The following is a 7,562-nucleotide window of genomic DNA, read 5'->3' as shown; positions in this document are numbered from 1 at the left end:
AGATTCTGAAGGTTGATGCCACGTGTTTATTCCATTTAGTAAAATTAATTTAGTGCACTGCCCAATGCATCAACATAATGCATCGTTCTACAGAGCCATAGTAACACAAACAAATTAGTATTGGCACAAAAATAGGCCCAAAGATCAATGGGACAAATTGGAAAACCCAGAAATAAAACCATGTACTTACATTTGTCGGATCGTCCACAAAGAACAAAAGACATACACAGAAAATGCCTCTTCAGCTATTGGTGCTATAATCCTAGCAACTCAGGAATTTGAGGTCTGATGATCAAGGTTCAAAGACAGTGTAATAAACCACCAGGAAACCAGTAGTGCACTGTGGCTCAGAGTAATAGAGTGCTAGCCTTGGGCACAAAAGCTATGGGACGGAATCCTCAGATGGTGATTTTTACTTAAAGCTAATTTTGTTTCTCACTTTGCAACTATTTGAGGGCTATGGTTATACACACCAAACAGGTAAAGAAAATGAGTTCAGCCAATTGTCAGTGGCTCACACCTGTAGGATCATGGTTCAAAGCCAGCCCAGGCAGAAAAGATACTGTGAGACTCTCACCCCTTGTGAAGTTCTCAAAAACCAGAAGTGATACAGTGGCACAAAGTGGTAGTGTATTAGCCTTGAGCAAAAGAGCTCAGTGACTGTGCCCTGGACCTAAGTTCTAGCCCCAAGACTGAAGGGAAAAGAAAGAAACAGTGAGCACAATAGACTATAGACAGGATGAAAGAGTAAATTAACAAATAAGATAAACAACGGTTCTTTGATATTTGTAGGTGGGGAAGGTAGCAGAAAAAAATGATGAGAAAACATTGATTCACTTCTAACCACTCTTGAATTATTTGTTTTGAAATCATTAACTGCTTTTAAACTAAATAGGCATGTAAGTATCATTTTAGAGAAAAACAACACTTACAATGTATTCTAATCTGAATTCCATATTTTACAATTTGCCTTTTAGTAAATTATCATTCTCTTTTAATATAAAATATGTGTAATCCCTTTGCTTAATATTTCACATAATTCCAGCATGTGATTATATCATAACTCCTCAATTTCTTCTTTTCTCCCCATCTCCCCTGCTGTCTATCCTAGTGCTTAAACTCAAGGCATCACTCATGCTAGGTAGATGCTCTATGAGTTGAGCTGCACACCCTGCTCTTTTTGTTTTACATATTTTTTATGTTTATGACCAGGTCAGCTTGGACCACGATCTTTCTTTCTCCCCTTTCTAAGTAGTTGAGATAAAAAGCACAATGCACTGGGTTTACCTATTGCTTGAGATACAGTACTGTGAACATTTTGCCTAACCCTCAGTTTCTCAGTACCTTTTTCTTTTTGGTTGGGGGGTAGGATCATGATGCGAGAACTCTGGGCCTGGGCATCGTATCTGAACTCTTCAGCTCAAGGCTACCACTCTACCCCTAGACCCACAGCCCCACTTAACCTTTTCTAGTGATAAATTGGAGTTAAGAGTCTACTAGTATCGGGGTCCTCAGATCTCAGCCTCCTGAGTAACTACGATTAAAGATATGAGACACCACCCACGGCTTCTCAGTAACAGAAGTAACTAGGAATACATGTGACAGCTACCATGCTTGGTTCTAATTACTAACAATTAAAACACATGAACAAAGTTTTAATAATTTAAAACATAAAAACAAACATTTAATAATTTTAAATGTTCACTTTGGGGACAATAGGTGCTTTTAGTTTCCTAGTTTCAGATTTCACCAAATTTTTTTTAACTTTTTATTTTCCAGATTTAAGAAACTGATAAACTTAAAAAAAAGAAAATGAAAAGCCTATGGCTGGGAGTTTGGCCTAATGGTAGAGTGCTTGCCTAGCATGCACAAATACCCGGGTTCGATTCCTCGGTTCTCCACATACATAGCAAAAAGCTGAAAGTGGTGCTGAGGCTCAAGTGGTAGAGTAGTAGCCTTGAGAAAGTCCAATTACAGTGCTCAAGCCCTGAGCTCAAGCCCAGGACTGGCAAGAAAATAAATAAATAAATTAATTTAAAAAAAGCCAAAAGGAAAGCATCCTTGCCAGCATAACTTTGGACCTGACACTTTGCAAAAAGATTTGACCTCAAAGTTGTTTTTTATGGAGAGTGTATTCCATGCACAGATATTGTCATCCTCATCACCTATGCTGAAACAGCCTACACACGGGGAGAAAGCCAGGGTGTCTGAAAACCCACCAAGGGAAGTCAGGGTGGCCATGTCCCAACTTTTAACTGGAAATGATTCAAGGATAAGGGCAGATTAAACATAAAATCAAAGCAGAGAAATAGGAAAAATGCATCAATTTTCCAAATGTATGAGATCAAAGAGTGGATAAAGATCGTGTATAACACTTACAGTAGGTATTAGAACAAACATCTTTTAGTATCACACACAAAAAAGAGCAACCAATGAAACCTCAAAAGCATCTTGGAGCATATTTTTTCCAAGGAGGAGCAATAAATGCAGTGTGGTATACTTGAGAAACGAGTATCTAGCCTTTTAATTCCCTCGCCCTAGCCTTTAAATTCTGTCAATTGTTTTTTCACTCTTATGGCGCTCGTGGTTTCATTCAGAAAACTGAATAAGCACATTAGCCTCAATTCAACAGAAAAGTAAAAATTAAGTGGCTTTGTCGAAAATGCAAGGTACATTCTACTCAGAAGAGATTCACTTTCCAGTGCACGCCTGACATTTTTAGTACTGACACTAATAGGACGGAATTCTGAAACAGAAAAGAATGACTGACCCCATTTAGTCTCACTCAAATTAGAAATCACTGTTCTATGAAGCTGATTGAAACAAACCACTTCCTACATCCTAGCCATTGATGTAGAAAGTAGCAGCTGATGGTCATGTTCAGTTTGCAAGGACATAAACTGAACACAATTCTGGAATGATTCTGCCTTTTTGTGGATGTGCTATAAAGAGTCTATTTCCATCCTCCAAACTGGGTGAGAACCCACAGCAGTAGCTCCCCTCTCTAAGGAAAGAACAAAACCATTATCTCTCTCTCACACAAGCAATTTGGAATGAGTTATGATGAGCAAGGATCTGGATTCTCAATTGTAAAATAATTTCATTGCTTTTCTTTCATGTATGCCAGCACTGTGGCTTGAACTCAGGATTCTTTCTCTTGGCTTTTATCCTTATGGATACCATGCTGCCAATTAAGTCACAGCAATACTTCTGGGTTTCTCACTGCTTAAGTGGAGAGAAGTCTCATGGTATTTCTTGCCTGGGATGGCCTGGAATCCTGATCCTCAGATCTCAGCCTCCTAAGCAGAGGATTATATTCATAAGCCACCAAAGTCTGGCATAAGTGTTCCTCTGATAAAATTCAAAATGGCTCTGGGTACAGTGGCTGACACTTGAATTGTAATCATAGCTACTAGCCACTAAAGAATGTGAGATTTTTTTGCCAGTCCTGGGCCTTGAACTCAGGGCCTGAGCACTGTCCTTGGGATTTCTCAAGGCTAGTGCTCTATCATTCCAGCCACAGCATCATTTCTGGCTTTTTTCTATATATGTAGTACCAAGTAATAGAACCTGGGTCTTCATGCATGCTTGGCAAGCATCTTGCCACAAAGCCAATCTCCTGGCCCAAGAAGGAGAGACTCTTATCTCCAGTTAATCACTAGAAAATGATAAATGGGGCTGTGTGTCCAGGGGGAGGGCAGTAGCCTTGAGCTAAAGAGCTAAGGGAACAGCCCAAGGCCTGTGCTCTGGCTTTAAGTTCAAACCCCAAAGCTTGCAGAACAAAAAAAAGTCTCAAGGACTCTCCTGACACATCTCAGATCTCATCCTCTTAGCAGATAGGATTACAGGCAGGTGCCACCACTGACAAGTTTGAATAACTTTTGTGCCATCCCCCGGAATGTGGACTCCCCATAACACTAGTAGACAAAACAGACGTGTCACAGGGCAGTGGGCACTAACTGCACTCAGGTTTACATATGCGTGTGTGCACAGTACAGCTAGCATCCCATGGTCCATTGGTGGATCAGTGTGCAGTGGACAAAGCGTTGACCCCTTTTCAGGGCCGAGGACCTGAGGTGCTGGGGTCAAAGCAGGTCTTGGTGTCCTGAGCCCCACGCCAAGGCATGTGAGGAGCCCCAGACCCAGGGAGCTGGATACCAGTGAGGCTCCAGCACTATCTGCAAAGCGGGAGGAGCTGGACTCGTTGCACCAGCAGCAGTGGAGTCCGGGATCTGATCTGGAGTTTCAAGGGACCCGGGCTACGTGAACCCTGTGTAGCAGCTCTCAGTGCACACCAGTAGATGACCACCCAATCCAACCCTGGCACTTTCTCACCACCATATGGGTGGGGGTTGGGGAGTAGGAAGCACCATTGAGGCTGGAGGGGGAGGTCTGATGTAAGAACTACCAGATTGCACCAGAGAGGCTGGAAAGCTCCACCAGAATGCACATCTTCGTGGATACAGGTGTTTGCTAGCAAGTGTATGAGGGCACCACAAGCCTGGTGGCTCCATGGTGCCCAACACTGGTGTTGGGGGTGGGACTCCCCCCGCAGCGCAGACTCAGTGGAAACTTGGACCTTTGGGGCCTGCTGGAGACTATGCTCCAGCAGCCTCTGCCCCTGCCATGGTGGAATCTAAGCACCTAACACCCTGAGGAGCTAGGATGACAGGCAGCTGCCAGTGGCTCCCAAAGCTAATGTTATCTTTGATTTAGAAACTCTTTGTCAATAACAGTTCAATGTGAAGTAACAGGATATAGTAATTGGACAAAGTTAAGTGGACATACATATGTGAGAAATTTACAATTTAGAAATAATGTCAGGAATCAAATCTGTGTACACTAGTATAAACAGTAAAATACTTAGGAATAAATACATCTAAAATGAACAATATAGAGAAGATTGGCCTGGCCCCTGTACAAGGATGACATGCAAATTCATGAAGCATTCCATAGTTTTGTATATATCTTTGATTATTTGAAATAGGATAGGGAGTTGGGAAAAGAAGATGATTGGGAGGGGTGGGGGTAGGAAATGTGACAAAAACATGAGAAAGGGGGCCAGGAGTTTGGCCTAGTGGTAGAGTGCTTGCCTAGCATGCACGAAGACCCGGGTTTAATTCCTCGGTATCACATGCATAAAAAAAAGCTGGAAGTGGTGCTGAGGCTCAAGTGGTAGAGATGTAGCCTTGAGAAAGTCCAAGGACAGGGCTCAGACCATGAGCTCAAGCCCAGGACTGGCAAAAAAAATGAGAAAGGGTAGCAATGTTTGTGAATAAATGCACGCTCTTCCTGGCAAATATAATGTGATCCTTCTATTAATTATAATAAAAATATATTTTTTAAATATATCCAAAATGTTGCCTTGGACAATGAAAATTACACTGCACAGATAGTCTTCAAGTATCCCAGATTTTGCCTGATCTGCTTGCCTCTGAGGAATTATCTTTTAAGGAAGGAATTTATTAGTTTGTATAATTATATTTGCTGTCATGTTTTTCACCCAATATTTCCTAATCATGTTGTGTGTAAAAGATCATCAAAAATCATAATAAGCTGGGCCTGATAGCTCACACCTGTAATTCTAGCTGCTCAGGAGGCTTTGATCTGACGATCATAGTTCACAGCCAGCCATCCACTAAAGGCCATGAGACACTTATTTCCAATTCCCTACATATAACACACACAAGAAAAAAATTATAATAAGCCTTTAGGAGAGAAGCATAGGATGTCAGATCAAAGGAAAGGAGATGAGAGATTTCTCCCAGGTAGGGGTGGTGGCTTACACTGCAATCCTAGCTACTCAGTAGTTAGCTGAAGAAATTATTAAAGAAAATGCAAGGCCAGTAGTTTGGCCTAGAGGTAGAGTCCTTGCCTTGTACAAATGAAGACCTGGGTTCAATTCCTCGGTACCATATACACAGAAAAAAAGCCAGAAGTGGTGCTGTGGCTCAAGTGGTAGAGCTCTAGCCTTGAGAAATTCCAAGCACAGTGCTCAGGCCTTAAGTTCAATACCCAGGACAGGCAAAAAACAACATTTAATTTAAAATTTTTGATTTATTTAATAAATGAATTTCCTAATAGGACAGGACAGTCATCAGAGGAGCCAAGCCATATCACTCTAGGAACAGGCTGAGCAATGGTCAGCAACACGTGGGGGACAAAAGGGGATGGAGACTGACCCCAGCCACTGCTTTGGCTTCCCTGGGCTAGGGCAGCTTCATGGTTCAGTGTTCATGGGAAAGTCCAGGGTCTTTTGCCTTGCCCCCTGCTCCTCAATGCCAGGACCTGCATGTCTTTAGTACGGAGGCTGGCTTTGAGTCCTGATTCTCGGATCTCAGTCTCCTGAGTAGCTAGGATTACAGGCATGAGCCAACAGCACCTGGATCAAGGCTTCTTCTACTATTAGCTTCTTATTTATTTATTTATTTATTTGTTTGTTTATTTATTTATTTATTGTGGGTCATGGGGCTTAATCTCACCCTGTGTGTTGTCCTCTTCAGCTCAAGGCTACCACCCTGACCCTTGAACCACAGCTGTACTTCCCCTTTTTCTAGTGATTAGTTGGAGATAAGAGTCTCTTGGTCTTTAGTGGTCTTCACTACCCAGGGTGGCTATGAAGGTCAGTCCTCAGATCTCAGCCTCCAGAGTAGCTAGGATTACATTTTTCTGAGTTATTGTAAAACACCAGTGTGGATGATGTGAAGTGCCTGTGCTTTCTACCTATTCTGGAGGTTGAAAGTACAGTTCTCTGGAGGATGAATATCTCTCTGCCATCACTACTTTCCCTTTCTCTATCTCTTTGAAGATAGCTATACCACACAATTAAGACATGCTTCCCAATTAAGACATGCTTTTGTTAAACTTAATTCTGGTAGTAATGCAAAAAATGAGGGAGTAAAGGAAGTTACAAGATGGTTGGATGGAGCCAGTCCTGGTGAGTCACACCTAGAATCCTAGCTACTCAGGAGGCTGACATCTGAGGATCAAGGTTCAAGGACAGCCCACACACAAAAGGACTTGAGACTTTATTAAACTAATTTTTATTGTTGGGGTAATATATAGAGGGGTTACAGTTACATTCACTGCTACACCCACTCCAGTGGAGTGTGTGCAGCATGGAGCAGAAAGAGCTTGAATGGCTGCCAGTCCTGAGGTTCGCACCAATGGTGATCAGGCCTCCTGGAGGTCTCTGGCAGAACCGGGACATATGCGTGGAATTCTCATAATGCTGGGTGCTGGGATTCTTTTATCACTCTTTTCATTTCTGATAGTTGATGGTATGGCAGTAATATTCTGTGCCAGCTACTGGCCTAAACAATTGATTGAGCGACTAGATGCTCCAGGAACTAAAAGTGCATGCCCGGTTACTCTGGCACCAGACACATCCACAGCAGCCTTAATGACCTCAATGCATTCTATTAATAATAAGACAGAATTAGAAACTAAAACGGAAAATATGATCTTTGAATTAGTAATAAATATTAGTTTGCCTGAATATGCCTTTAATGCATCTGCATTACTTGTGTAAATGTTGAAAGTACATGAGGAATCACATGGGA

The 7,562-nt window shown here is 42.0% G+C and overlaps 1 non-coding gene across 1 annotated transcript; it reads left to right on the top strand.

The window, feature by feature from the left end:
* Positions 1–4,859: 4,859 nt before the first annotated feature.
* Positions 4,860–4,960, top strand: LOC150039150 (U6 spliceosomal RNA). The gene has a single exon (XR_016534516.1). It is a non-coding gene; the product is annotated as a U6 spliceosomal RNA (small nuclear RNA).
* Positions 4,961–7,562: the final 2,602 nt, after the last annotated feature.

Source organism: Megascapheus bottae, unplaced genomic scaffold (genome assembly GCF_031878675.1).
Source record: "Megascapheus bottae isolate mThoBot1 unplaced genomic scaffold, mThoBot2.hap1 HAP1_SCAFFOLD_57, whole genome shotgun sequence".
In the NCBI taxonomy this organism is placed as follows: Eukaryota; Metazoa; Chordata; class Mammalia; order Rodentia; family Geomyidae; genus Megascapheus; species Megascapheus bottae.
The sequence above is the reverse complement of the archived record's forward strand: the minus strand, read 5'-3'. Positions and strand labels throughout refer to the sequence as shown.